This window comes from Carassius auratus, chromosome 41, assembly GCF_003368295.1.
Source record: "Carassius auratus strain Wakin chromosome 41, ASM336829v1, whole genome shotgun sequence".
In the NCBI taxonomy this organism is placed as follows: Eukaryota; Metazoa; Chordata; class Actinopteri; order Cypriniformes; family Cyprinidae; genus Carassius; species Carassius auratus.
In genome coordinates this window covers 15428024-15442193 of record NC_039283.1, presented here as the reverse complement: position 1 = coordinate 15442193, position 14170 = coordinate 15428024, and the positions used below count along the sequence as shown (strand labels likewise).

At 39.5% G+C, this 14170-nt stretch overlaps 1 protein-coding gene and 1 long non-coding RNA gene across 3 annotated transcripts in view; one reads left to right on the top strand and one right to left on the bottom strand.

The window, feature by feature from the left end:
• The window catches only part of LOC113060193 (uncharacterized), a 64237-nt gene extending 53220 nt beyond the window's left edge, over window positions 1-11017 (bottom strand). The window contains exons 1-2 of one of the 2 annotated variants that reach the window (XR_003278206.1): window positions 10765-11017; window positions 9089-9232 (exon numbers count right to left, since the gene is read on the bottom strand). This is a non-coding gene — a long non-coding RNA (uncharacterized LOC113060193). The remainder of the gene's footprint in view (window positions 1-9088; window positions 9233-10764) is intronic. The other variant, XR_003278207.1, reaches the window with a different exon arrangement.
• Window positions 1-14170, top strand: part of LOC113060191 (rap guanine nucleotide exchange factor 5-like) — a 469578-nt gene that overhangs the window by 129040 nt on the left and 326368 nt on the right. The window lies entirely within an intron of this gene.

The window sequence follows — 14170 nt, the reverse complement described above, 5'->3', positions numbered from 1 at the left end:
CTGATCCGCATGCAAATGTTAACACTTTTAACACACAAGGCCGCACTGATCTGACAGACCGCCGACTGCACCCACGCATGTCTCCGCAGGCCGAGAAACTGCACATTTGGCAAGCACAGGCCTCCTGCTCTGCGCTCTGTGTTTGCAGACGCACATGCAGCGGTGCGCTCCGACAGCAGCGTCCTGTCATCAGACACGTGACCATGTGCTGCTCTCTCATTCACATGCCAGGCAGGGTGCAAAGCACATCAGCGATCCTGATCCCAACACATAGTCTGCCAGCCGGCATAGCGGGAGAAACAGCGAGGAAGAGACAGGACACCTGTCATGTGTGAGAGGAGTGTGTGTGCCTACCACTATCCCAAACCAGGCAGACGCCGCGCCACGACAGGAAGTTGTAACACCGCACGCTGACATGTTGCGGTTGTTTGTGAAGCACGAGAGATTTAGGAGTGAAACAGATGTCAGAGTTGCTGAAACACAAAAGGTGTTAACCTGTGACTGCTGGAAGGCCTGTCTCCCTGAGATTATCAATGTGTTTATGTTGCATAACGGGGAAAAAGTGAGAGGTTGAGCACTCGTCCCGCCTGAACATGAGCAGTCTCCGTCTCAGCGGCCGGCAGCCGACCGGAGAACGCTCACATTCACAGCAGTCATCACACTCTCACGGCCAGCTTCTTATGATACACCCTCTTCACATTTCTGGGTTTCTCGTAAGTCATCATGGTTTGGTGGCTCTATTGTGGTGAACGGAAATTACAACAAATATATTTTTGTGTTTCCATTTGAAATTTTATGAATTTTCAAAAGAGGAAAAGATTATTGAGAGACTGGCGAGGGGCAATTTGCGTAAATTTTTGTCCTCTTTGTGTTTTCAATGAAAAAAATAAAATGAGTCTATTATATCTGAACATGTCGAATGTAACAGAAAAAAAATCATACATAACATTTTATAAGCCGCAAAGAAAGTAGTGATTTAATGTGTTTATTTCACTGTAGAGTTCCTCACAGATTCACTGGCATGCTGTCAAGGCCTTTTCATCATGACAGTAAATAAACACTTTTCAACCTTTCACATCAACCAATCTCAGATTTTATGGTCCAGAATTACCTTATTATGTATAAAGAAATTTCCTTCACAAAACACTTCTTTTGCCTTCATTCCTCTAAATACCATTGTTTTATCCAAACAGATTTTCTTTGCATGCTTTAAAAGAGAAGACCAAACCATTGTAAAGCCCTGAACATGTCACACATATTTGGCCTGATTAAAATCCCTAATATAAATTGCATTATTCTTATTTTTTCATACAGCTCTAGTTTTCTTTCTCCTTGTCTTGGTTTTGTAAAAAACAAGTGTGCTATATAGCCATTTCTTGTCTTTAAACTGGACTGCATCCCTCACAGTGAGGAGAACCTCTCTGTGAATGAGGTAACGGCTCCGGCATCGGTGCAACACTGCTGGTGCATGACCGCCGCTGGCCACCGGGGGCAGAGTCGCCCCACTCTTTCAGTGTGGCTCCCAGTGGAAAGTGAAAACCTTCTCTCATGTGGAGTGGAGTGGAGCATAACGACCCTCTCCCGTGACTCGCAGACACTCGCCAGGGCTGTAAAAATGTCAGGATGCAATCACTGCCCTCCCAAAGTGCATCCTCCGCATAACGAGGCCCCCTCCTTTAACCTGCTAATGCCAATATCCTCTGTGGCCCACATCCAGCCTCCCTCGACCACCTGAAACAGTGAAAATGGCGTGAGCTTGTGGCTCTTCTTGGCTCTGGACACAATGGCTCCCGCTGCAGCTGTCACTCAGTGCTACTCCTTCGTCAGGTGTAACTGATCACATTTAATTACTGCACCGCAGCTGACAGCGGCGCTCAGTCCAGTGCTGGAGAGCAGCTCAGTGCTGTAGTCTGATGCATCACCTCCGGGTGCGATGCACTTCCTGTGCCGGGAACAACACAGTTCTTAGACTATTCTAGAAAGTAATGGCATCTTGTCTTACAAGCACAGATCTATAACACTTTACGGCTTTTGGACGGGGGCATTAAAGACTGAGATTCACATTCTGTTGCTTTCACTTCAGTTATACTTCACTTAAATGGGAATCTCTCAAATGATTTCAAAATAATGTTTTAACTGATAGAACTAGATAAAACAAAACAGTCAAATCCATTCCACTTGGCTCATTTAGAGTGAATCTAAATTGTTTTCACTGCTCAGCCTGTAACAAGGCAGTGAGTGTCTATTTCATGTCTATGTTTTTTTCTGGTTATTATAAAATGTAAACATTTTAAACTTTGGGGAAAACACAGTGTTTATCACTGCTACATCCAATAACAGTGGAGGAAGAGCGGGAGAAATATCACCAACGGTCTACTTCTACAACAACTGAACAACAGTCCTCATGTCTGTAATAGATGACATCTTTGGAAAAATAATGCATGAGGGAACGTTTTAAAGAAACATCTAAGTAACCAAACAATCAGCGTTACACTACAGTGTCTGTCTCGTGGTGATCATGTACAGCAGGTGTTCATCTTCAGACTCCTGAACACCTTACAATCATGGGACCATCCTCTAAACAGGCCATTCATTTGTGCTCGAACACTTCAAGCTCCTTTAGTAGTGCAATAAATAAATAAATATATAACTACACAAAGCATTTTCCATCTAACCAGAATTCCAAGATTCTGTGCTTTGTTTAAAAACAGCTCATTTATTCAGCAGAAGCCAGATCGTCTGTGGCACTGCATCGAGTGTGTTAACACACTGTTTTGGCGTGGTTTGGGCTGTGAAGTCCATGGCTCATTTGGCCTGATCACAAACCTGCAGTCCTTGTGCAGCTCAAGCCCCAGCTGAGATCTAGATTTAATGTGTCAAGCACAGCCCAAATACTGCCAACAAACCCCATTCCACTGGCAGCTTTCCTTTACTTCAGTAAAGACTTGCTAACTTATATAGCTGACATTAATTCTGCCAAGCCCGTGAATCACTAAGCATTCCTAAATTACATATGGAGTTAGAGCACATTATATAAGCAGGCAGAGGAACGTTATATAGCATGCAACGCTTTTGTTTCGCTGTGAGGCCAGCTGAGTTCCTCTGAGATGAACCAAATCTGGGATAAATGTGATGATCTAAATGACAAGTGACCTGCAAAACCAAAATGAAATCTACTTCAGGTTCAACCCGTTTGGCAGCCTCAAAACACAAAAGGCCAAAAGCTGAAAAAAGCTGTTTAATTGTCAGTCTTGCGTTCTGGACACACCTGAGCAGACTGAGTGAAGTGGGGTGATCATTACTCTCACACTGCTTGAAGGCAAACGCAGAAGAAACGACCTTAATTTGTCAAACGTGAGAATGGACAGACAGACTGGAAAAGAGTAACACATGTGTTTAAAGACTGTCCCGGTGACCTCTGACCTTGACATGTAGCTCATGATGACGGCCGTTAACTGTGCATGTGATGAGAGCATTTGGACTAGGAAAGCCCATGCATGGGGGATTGAGTTTAACTGGCCATGAGCTCAAACACACACTGCACTGCACACAACACACACAACACACACGCCACACACTCCAGGGAGCTTCAACATCAGCTCTGTGAGCAAATATGAGTTATACAAATACAGACATATGTCAACATGTGCAGACAAGATTTATAAAATGCTTCTCATGTATGTTCCTCCTAAAGCATCCCAGGATTCAGCGTTATTTTAACGTGGTAAATAGACACACATTAGAGTAGTTATAGCAGATTTGTTATAGTAAAATACTGTTAAATTTACACACTGTAAAAAATTTCTTGTTGTTTTTACAAAAACTTTTTGGCAGCTGTGGTTGCCAGAATAATTTTGTAAAAATACAGAAAACTGTAAACACATTTACGTCAAAAACTGTTAATTTTACAATATAAAGCTGTAATTTACAAACAAGAAAATGTGAATATAAACCAGTAAATTCAACAACACACAAAATTAAATCTGTTTTGTACCTTGAAAATACTGACAACCACCATAATAATAAAGATGGTACTGTATAAGAGAAAGCCACATGAAGTATCAAAGCTCATCACAAGTAGCTTCACCACAAGCAGAAGTATATATTAACATATAGAAGGTGCACATTTATGGAAACACAAAACACCATCATGGTAACACACGTGATACTTAAATAATGCAAAAAACTTTCATTAAGCAACAGAAGATGTAACATAAAGCTCAAATGTACATAACTGATAACAAGAACTATTTAAAAACATGATTATTTAAACAAAATACTTTCAAACGTGGAGTGTCACGCAGGGAATTCTGGGAATATCAGTTTACAGTTTTAGACTGTAAATTATACATTGATTTGTTCTTTTTTTACTTCTAAAAGCTGTATAATTAACAGAATTTTACTGTAAATTTATATTAAATGCTTTGTTAGATCTTTTACAGTTTTTCCCTGTATATAGTACGGGAACTTACTGTTAACCTATTATCAGTTTTTTTCCGTAGCGTTTTTACAAAATTTTACAGTTAAAATTACACTTATTTTTTACAGTGCAGTTTGTGAAAGTTTAAAAAAAAAAAGTCACCTTTTAATTTACAGTGAAAAACACATAAATCTACATTCCCAGAATTCCCTTTGTGACGGGTCATATTTGATGTTCTTTTTATTGAATAAACTGTTTCTTATATATATTTTACATATGAGTTATGTTCATTAGGTTTTTATGTTATGTCTAATGTTGTTTAACTCATGCTCATTGAATCATTTTATTGTAGTATTTTCCTCCGCAGCTTGTGATTCATTATGTCTTTCTCATCAGCTGTTTTTGGTGGTCAGTGTGTTAAAGATACAAACAGACATCCCTACATCAGTGGGTTGGTACATTAACATTAAGAAATATTGAATTTTACTGTAAATTTGAGTGAAATCTGTAAAACTTCAATAAGAATGTGAAATTCTCTGAAAGCACCATTCATGATGAACACTTTAACTGTGTGATTGCTGGACTATACTGTATCGACTAATCATACTGAATCTTATTTGCTGGATGTATAACTATGATTGACTAAACTAGTTCTCTTTCTGTAGAAATGAGCGATCGTAAATCTCCACATGCTCATGTGTGTGTGTCTGCTCATCATGAAGCCTTCCCACTGTTTCAGCAGAGCAATGTTTTAAAGTTACTTAAATACTCACAAATGCAACATTGGGATACACATATTTTTGTAGTTCGTTAAACTCTGTGCCCACTTCAGCATCAGCATTTATTTATTCATATATTCATGTATTCATGTGATAAAATGCTTGTACATTGTAGTTAAAGCACACATGTGAAGGCTAGATTTGCATGTTTTTAAGTCAACACAGCAGTCTAATAGCTCCAGGTGAAGTTTACATCACAGCTCTGAGTTTGATTAGATATCTGACGAGTTGATGGAGGCACTGATGTGATGTTCAGAGATGTGTCTCAGAGACGCTCCTGAATCACAGACACGTCACTCCTGAGGACCACAACCGTACAATAACACGGGGACGGGGTTAACCTCGTGAAGACAGACACAAAACTCAACCCTTTCTCAACGACTGCTGCCTTCCAACATTTCCTCAGAGAGGTTTTTTACTCTTTTCTAATGCAAGTCCTTGGAAGGTCTATGTGTTCAGACAAATACAGATTAAAATGAGGCTTTCACTTGAGCTGTTTCTCCTTTCAGGGACTGTGGGAGTTGTTTGACTCCCTTCTGATTCATGTTTCTGTCTAACTTCTTTAAAGAAAAACAGATGTTTTGCAATCTCACCGTTCACTTCAGTCCAGAAGGAAAGAGCCCTTCCACAGAGGAGAGAAACTGGAAAAGGTTTGGAATAACAGGATGATCAGCACATGCTTCAGTTTCAGGAATGACATCACTAACTGAGCTGTGTTTCACTCAGGTCAGTCTGAGGTCAGTCTGAGGTCAGTCTGAGGTCACTCTGAGGTCACTCTGAGGTCAGCTGGTGTCTAACACGGCTCATCGTTTTATTCTGAAAAAATACTCATCTGAGGCAGTGGTGTAATGTAAATAAGTAAAAATACTTTTTTTAAATTTTGGGAGTATCCTTACTTTTCTTGAATTTTTATATTTCAGGCAACTTTTACTTTTACTCCACTACATTTCCTAATTAAAATGTATACTTTTACTCCCAAGTATATTCGCTACTTACTACAAAATAGTGAGAAGAACACCGACTGCAGGAAAGCAGGTTTGATGAATCAGTGGTCTGATTAAATCGACAAGCGGTAAGGCTTAACAACACGTGAGAAAGCTGATCTTTCGTGACGATGCGCAGCAGTGGCCCGTCAACTGTCCTGAGCATGTTTTTAGGCTGTCCTCAGCGAGTCGGTTATATAAAATATCAAGGTGAAAGTCATCATAGCTTGCTTGGTATAGACCCAGCTCCCAACTCAACTTTGAGAATAAATTAACGGCGATATTTTTTTTTATCGCACGATAAGAGTCTCGCGTTAACGCAGCACGTTAACGCCGATTACAGCCCACCACTAATTAATTTATTAGTCTATTGAATCTCAATATTCCAGGCATTCTAAATTGTAAACAGCAAAAATAATTCTGCATGCTTTTTATATTTATATAATTGAATGTGAATATGAATATGAATTAATTCATAGAGTACTGTTTTTCTGCAGATGCATGAACACATTTAATAATCATTTTATTCAAGTTCAGTAAAGCAATAAGTGACTTACATTTTAGAGATGATATGGCTTGTTTTTGCTCAATTTTGCCAACAAAAGCCTTTTTGAAAATCGATCAGTTTTAAAATTGTGGCGAGTCTCCAAAAATAAATAAATGTATGGGAAACACACCCCGCAGCACATCCACCTGAGCCCAACTTCAGTCAACTCATCACCTTGGCTTTAACTGCGTTTGCAGAAGGCACTGCAGCCAGACCGATATACACATCACAGACCGGAAGTTAACTTAGGTCCAGGCGCGTGCGCCCGATGAAACCCTCTATACACCACTGATCTGAGGCAAGTGCTGAGGCTGGTCACTCTGAGGTCAGCTGGTGTCTGACACTGCTCATCGCTTTATTCTGATGAAATACTCATCTGAGGTGTGGCAGACGTAGATTCCAGTACATTACTTGTGCAACAATAGACTGGTGAACTGCTGGAGGAACGGGCGATGGTTTCTGTGCCTCAGAGTGTCCAGGTGTGAGTCCTGAGCCCTCGGCACAGTACAGCGCTGGGAAGGACTGACAGGATAACGCTCTGCATTCAGCTCAGCCAAAGATGCGTGGAGGATTGCAGACTTTTTTTCGCATAAGTGTAACAGCATCAGTGCTTTCGTCAACAGCGGTGTGGTTTACGGGTTTGTGCTCCAAGAGCTGAACTGGGTGTGTGAGAGGAAGGAGAAAGTGTTGTGGTTTGAGAAACACTGGCCTACTGAAGCTCCACGTGTCCCAGCAGAGGTGCAGTTCATCACATGACCACAAACACACACCACACACACCACACACACACACACACACACACTGTCTTCTTACATGTTTCAGCACAGCCTGAGAGCCCAGATCACCCCTTTTGGGAGGAAATAAGGTAGAAAGCTGATGACCTAAAAAAAAATCAAATTTTTCACATATTCCTCCAAATAATAGTCAGATGAAAAGACGTATTGTCTCTGTGCTGTTTAAAAAGGATTCAGCAGTAACGGCCCACAGCTTCAGTGAAGACGGACGAATCACTGTTAGACCGAGCCTCATCTCAAAAACAGACACGTCAGTAGAAATTCAACTTGATTAACTTTTCATCTAAACCTGGTAATGCATAGTGTATTTCCTGGACTACACTATATATATATATATATATTTTTTTTTTTTACTTTCATGATAAAAAAGCAATAATGACTGATAAAAAAAATCTGAAACCCACAATCAAATAGGAGCATTTAACCATTGTGAATACAAAGGTAAGTAAAGCATCCTGGACACATGGTAGTGTTCGGCCAGAGCTGTTGGTTATCTCTGGACGACAGACAGGAGAACTCAAACTAAGCCTTCATTCCTCTGTGAGAACCAAGGAATGCTGTCAGGACGATTGGTAATGCTGAATGTGGAGCTTTCCAAAGCACATTCATATGCAGAAGAGACTGTGAACCGGAGAAGAAAAGAGTGGACCGCTGACTGACATCCATCTGCTTACTGAATAATGTGCATGAAAGGACCACGTTAGAGAACAATCTGCTAGTTTTACAGAAGAAAACTGTGAAGTCATCTCTGCCTTTACAATACAACATTTCCTCTAAAGATGTGTGGTGTATTGCATGTGTAGATTGAATGATCCTCTGAGCACTTGACTTCATGTCTCCAGTGGATTAAATCAATCATACAAGCCTTGTCTTGGTTAACCTTAAAACCTATCTTTAAAATCTCATCCTCTGAATCTCTTTTCCTGCTCAAACTCTCTCCTCTGGAGCTGCAGCACGCACGAGATGCTCTGCTCATTTCTACTTCTGTGTGCTGTTCATACTTTATTTCAGAGCTGCGACCTCCAACATGGACTGAACGTGAGGTGGGCGGGGCCGACTGGCTTCTCATTGGCTCGTATGATTCCCGCTCGCGTTTGATTGGCTGCCAATGACATCATACCAGAGTCGAATGACATCATAGCGGAGAGAGCCTCGAGGCGCAGTGTGAGCCCGCTCGAGCCTCGACTCTGGTACGGGGTTAGAGGGAGATGATGGGATCACTCATCCCAAACTTTCATTTCATCAGATCCAGCCCCGAGCCCCTGACGCTGTCCAGCTCCACACTTGCTGAAAAACACACGAGCTCGAGCTCTCCATCACGCCTGACCGACCGATAACACGCTGCATGACATCATTATACTGAGGAAAAGCACGTCACTCCTCATCACCACGCTCATAACTTCAGTTCATGATGTGAACAAACATTCGTGCAGTATGCCGTGCTCACTCGTATACATCCTGGTGCACATCTTTATATAGCTCTCTATATTCATATTTAGGGAAGTTATGAATTGCATAGCCTACACATATTTTCATTGATAATGGTTTAAATGTAGGACACTTACCTTTAGCTTCTCCGTTGTTTGTAGAAGTGGAAAAGAATAATTCTCATTATGGCCAGTTTAATAATCCCGGAGGAAAGTAATATCCCACAGCAGAAAATAATGAAATAAATCCTTGAGAGGACGTCCGTTTAAAACAGTCCTGGCCTGCAACATAAAACACATGCATTTACCTTCAACGAAGACATTATTCAATGCAGCTGAGGTCTCTGCTCTTTATTTATTTATTTTCTTCATTCACAGATAAATACAATGCAAATCCTCACTATTAAGGACGCGTTTAATAAATATGTCCCCAAATCTTGGAGCACAGGCCACCTTGCAGTTTGAGACAATCATTCGAGCTGGGAAATTATTTTGGGATTAAACAATTTAATCAAGATGTATTTGAAATTAAACAAATAAATACACAATACATATACGTAAAAAAAACTCAATCTTTCCTAACGCACTTATAGCTCAAACTTTGGATATAAAACCGATTTTAAATTATTGACATGTGCACATCTCTCGAATGTGTTAGACTGTAGAGGCAAACGACGGAGAACAAAACAAAAATCCACCACAACTTTGTCAAAAGTAAACTTACTTTGGGTCTCCAGAGCTACAGGACAAATACATGCACACACACACACACACACACACACACACACACATAAAGACTAGCGCTTATTTTAGGAAAACGAGGACATAAAATGTGAAATTGAAGGGCAAATGATCACTTCAGAAATATTTGCTTGACAGTTGTTTTCAAATGTCTAATTTATTTGAATATACTCTGGTATAAAGGTAATATTAAAAGCAAGTATTTCAAAGTATTTCATGTTAACTATCCTTTCCTGTGGTAATTTATCGCAATTATTTTTTTTCTTATTTTTTTTTACTTTTCTCTCTCTCTCTCTAGCACACAAACCCCCTGTTCAGGGAAGATCCGATGTTGTAGGAATTAAGGAGCTGATCTGTGCTGCGTGCTCGGTGTCTGAGGAACAAAGAGCTCGTGGTGTCTGTCGAAGTTCTGGAACAAAGACCGAGAGCGAGTGCTGCTGAACCTGTTGCTCTTTCACACAATCTCATCATCATGCGTCCACCTCACGCTCTCTAATCATCACGAACCGCACCAAAAGCATCGGATCTAATACTGAACGATTTAATAAGAAGTCATAAAAGCAAAAGTGTGCTGAAATATTCAGTATGTCTTCATACTCAGATAATTGGAGATATCAGCCTCGCTATTAATTACTGCATTATCCGGGAGATTAAACAGATCAATGCCTGGAGCTTCTCCTGAAACAAACTCGGCTTTCGTTTAATATTAAATGGGAAATACTTTGCGAGGGTAATTTTCGATCAACTTCCTTCACCAATCAACTTTTGACAGCTTTGTCTTCCTGCGTCATCCTTAGTCCCACATGAGCCAAAAGTGTAAAATAACTCTCAAGCTCTTGTTTCTCCGAAATACATCCTCTCGTTTTTCTGCCATCCACACTTTCTTCATATTTCGTCTTCATCAATAGTTTGAGCATCTGTAGTCGCGCGCTGAACAAAGGAGCGCTCCTCCGGCTTTGTGCTCAACTTTGCGAGCTGACGCACAACTCCTGGACAACTTTTCAAGATAAAATCCACAGACGAAACCGACTGGAGCGCGAAACAAGCGTAATGAGCGCGTGCCAACACCTCACCTGGGCGCCTCGCGAGGTCCTGGCGTGGAGTCGCGCGCACGGGAAAACTTTTCCCTGCATATTAGGGTTGTGTTGATGGGTCCCTTTGTCTACACGTGTGAAGGAAGGGGCTCTTGGCCGCGCCTTGTTCATTTCAGTTCGAGTTCCCGCCCTCTGCATGCAACTAAATAACAACAAAGAGAGCAACTTAGTGGAGTAACTCAGAAATCGGTTAATTATGAGAATAGTTTTGCTCTCCACGGTACAAACACGCTCCCTCCAACCCGATCTCACGGCACTTCCTACATATTGTACTATGTGCATAATTTGTAGCCTATGAACTCCTGCAACTTGTACGATTTGTGAAAAATAATGAAAAAAGGTGAAATAAATAATTAAATTAAAAAAAATCGTAGGAATTTGTACGAAGGACCACCCTAACCCCGCCCCTAAATTGTACGAAGTCGCTACCGAATAAAATATGTAGTCTTCGTGTTGGTCGTGGCTCTTCAGGAAACACTGAATTTACTCAAAAAACTACTTAAAAATTTGTGTCAGGTAAATCGATGTAAATCATTGCATTCCATTGAGTTAACTATAAGCTACAATTAGCCTGTATTGTAACATTTTTGTTCTTAGCTTCAGTAATTAGCTGTAGTAAGAGTTATTTCTCTGAAATGTGTTGGATAAGTTAGAGTGAGTTAAATGGCCTGAGGATGTTATCTATCTATCTATCTATCTATCTATCTATCTATCTATCTATCTATCTATCTATCTATCTATCTATCTATCTATCTATCTATGCCTGATTCCAGTTATCTCATTAACAAAAAGTCTCCAAATTTCCCTGAATTCACCCTAAGCAAGAGTATATAGACACATATTAAATTTAAACTTGGCGATGTACGTTACTGCAATTAATAGGCTATATAGCTTCTATTTATTATATTTTATATATTTTAATGTCAAGCAATGCCTTTTACTACACTTGGTGGCATGTTAGAGAAATAATTTTAAATAGGCTACAGTTCACTCAAATATAATCTATTATCAAATAATGATCAAATTAATCACAAATCATTAATACACAGAAACTCCCCAAAATATAGTTAGTTGAACATGTGATCAAGCACACCTGTAGGACACCTGTGAGTGGAGAGGAACTCATCATCATGCTGAAGTGTTTGAGAGATGAACGAGGTAAGCAGTGCAGAACACAAGATCCAGGGGGCGTGGTCAGACCCAGATCCAACTCCTCCCACCTTACATGCCCATCTCCGCCCCCTACAGCTGGATCCAGCCACGCCCCTGGCCCTGAGTCTTGTGTTCTGCACTGAGGGCCGACGGAAATTTAGATTAAATAAAACACAGCAAAGTTATAAAGATTTAGACAAGTGTTTTTAGTAAAGCATTTTAATTCACATGCAGGTGCCATGAAAATTCAGTAAGCTCAACACTGAGAAACTAGTACGCTTAACTGATAATATTAAGTATATTTACTGATGTTCATATTCAGTTAGTTATTTAAGTGAAATATAAAAGTGTAAAAACCTCTACTTAATATTAGTAGTCCATTCTGCTCGGAACGATGCTTGGTTTGGGTTCAGATGAGATCTTTAAGGTATTTTAAGTAACTCTTCTTTATGCAAGTGCAACAGATTTTGATTAAACATTTGTCATGAGTCTCTCTCTCAAAAAAAAAGACTCCTAAACATAATGTCATTCTAAAAAAATGTCTACCATAATTTAGTTGCAGATGCTGCCCATTTTATTGTACTGTGTCATTGAATGCAATGAAATGAAACAGTAACACATTTATGCAATTTCAAAATGTAAATTATTTTATGACGTTAATATTTAATATTGCAGTAAGAATAAATTGAAGATAAGATCTGAAAGTCTCTAATTAGCATTTACATTACTCACACCAAATGTGTACAGTAAATGTGTGAGCCTTCAGATACACACCATCTCTTGCGATGACAGCAGAATCAAACTAATAGTACACAGACAGTGCTGTGTAACAGTGACGACAACATGCATTTCTAGGAAACACTGCTCATTCAGTGTCATGTTTACAATGCTAACAAACTGACCACTCATAATATATCATTCTTAGGTTTTTCAGATGTTAAAGGTTCTTTATGAATTCATTTGAGACAAAAAGGTTCTTCTATGGCACCTTTATTTTTAGGATTGTATTAAAACTTAAAGATACTGAAAATATATTGGCTTACACCATTTAAACACAATGAAACATCTCATTTACCATGAATCACTTATTCACACGTATCTTTACATTTTATTCTACCAATAGCATAGATAACTAAAAATAAATGTAAATGTTTGTTTTTTTTTAAAATCATAGTTTTTGCACTTTTTTTAAATTGATAGTGTTGTTTACAAAAGCATGGTATTTCATGCATTAATTTCACATTTCACAGCGTACATGAGCCTCAGAGGACACACGCCGTGGGTGAGATGATAGAAAGACGTCCTCTCACATTCATCCTCAGTGCTGTTCATCAGCTCTTCATGACTGAACCTTAACAGTGTACACCTCAGATACACCACAGTAACAAACTGTTTACTCTGTTTCAAAGGGATGGGATTGGTAGAGAGAAACTCTTTTACATTGAAACATTTGAGTGTCCCGTGTTTTACCGAGTGCAGTTTTAGATCAGGACGTCCCTGTATTTGAATTAAAGGTAATTGTAGGCCATTTGAATTATTACAGTAAACACATTCAGTATCAAACTGTATGCAAAACAAAAGCAAAATGTATATAATAATAAAATTATATTGACTACTGGACATACAAAATCAATCTGGTTTATTTTTGGAGATAAAGTATTAAAATTCAAGTTCAATATAATTGTATAAATTAGGCCATTTTTTTTTATTTTCCTGATTAATGTTCACTTTTACTTTCTAATCCCAGATACTATTGACTAAAAAACACTAAAATCCCAATGTAATAACTGTACAGTGCACGTGACCTTCATCAACATGATCAGATCTATTCTGCCTTTAGTGCAGCACTGCTTACACTCATATTTTAGGACTGGATTTGGCTACACATCATGAAAGATATAAACATGAGCCCAGCTCTGCTGTGATTGTGTAAGGCAGACAAAATGGAGAAACTTGTGCTAGTCTTCTTTAACACTCAAGTTGCTCCCAGACGTGTCTTATGAAAGATAAACCTTTTTTATTTTTTTTTATTTTTTTTTATGGAGGAAACAATAATGTAATGTGCTGCCTACAAGACACTGACTGCACCCACGCGAAACCGATCCAAGGGTACTTACAATCTAATATCTAAGCTTTCTTTGACTGCAGTCCTCAGACACAGCCAGGTTTCTCTCCACTTCTCGTCTGACACCCCTCCCTCTGAGAGCAGATCTGACCCGAGAGCCCTGCTGAG